Source organism: Sprattus sprattus (genome assembly GCF_963457725.1).
Source record: "Sprattus sprattus genome assembly, chromosome: 20".
In the NCBI taxonomy this organism is placed as follows: domain Eukaryota; kingdom Metazoa; phylum Chordata; class Actinopteri; order Clupeiformes; family Clupeidae; genus Sprattus; species Sprattus sprattus.
The window spans coordinates 16,674,902-16,676,039 of NC_137918.1; positions in this window are offsets into that span (position 1 = coordinate 16,674,902).

Below are 1,138 nucleotides of genomic sequence, written 5' to 3' on the forward strand. Positions count from 1 at the left end.
CGGAAAGACCACAGACAGCGAGCACATTACTGTCCTCCTGCAGAGAAACACACACACACACACACACACACACACACACACACACACACACACACACACATTACTGTCCTCCTGCAGAGAATCCCCGTTAAATAATTGTCTTTTAATAATGAATGCGGCCATCTTATTAACGGCCCTCAAAGGAAGCCGCACTGGAGAGAGGATGAAAGTCAAATATGATAATCGCCCTGCACACACACACACACACACACACACACACTCGCCCAGATGGAAGGAAGCAATGCATGAAATACAGAAAAAAAGAGAATGAAATGGCAGTGAGAGAGAAAGAGAGAGAGGGAAAAAGAGAGAGAGGGAGAAAGAGAGAGAGGGAGAAAGACAGAGAAGCAAGTGGAGAAACAGATTTGAGAGAATGTAACAGATGGACTGAGGTATAGTTAGAGAGTGTGTGTGGCAGAGAGGAAGGGGAGAAAATGATAAATGATAGAGATATGGAGAAATAGAGGGTAGTGTAGGCAGTGTGTAAGCTGTATATAAACATAGCACAACAAGTAGCCTTAACCTGCTTTTATTGTTTCTGTTTCTACAGTGCCCACACACACACACACAGACTCAGACACGCAGACGCAGACGCAGACGCAGACGCAGACGCAGACGCACACGCACACGCAGACGCACACGCAGACACACACACACACACTTCAGTGTATGGGGGCCTATAGCAGCATCATAAAAGCATAAAAAGCACAAATAAGTAGATTATTTCTTTGTTGTAACAATGCTTCTTGGCATGCTTCTCTTCTTTTCCCTTTTAAATGGTGCCACATTTTGAAGGAACATGCATTTGGGGGATGAGCATTAGAGCTGACTAATCTACCAAACACAAATTACTGTTTGTGCTATGTTTATGTATATGAGCGCCGTCTTGGGCCCAGACCCTGTGCTCGATTAAAAGCTGTCTGTTCAGCTCTGCTGACCTCTATCCCATGCAGAGCAGAGCAGAGCAGAGCAGAGCAGAGTAGAGCAGAGTAGAGTAGAGTAGAGTAGAGCAGGGTAGAGTAGAGTAGAGTAGAGTAGAGTAGAGTAGAGTAGAGTAGAGCAGAGCAGAGCAAAGCAGAGTAGAGTAGAGTAGAGTAGA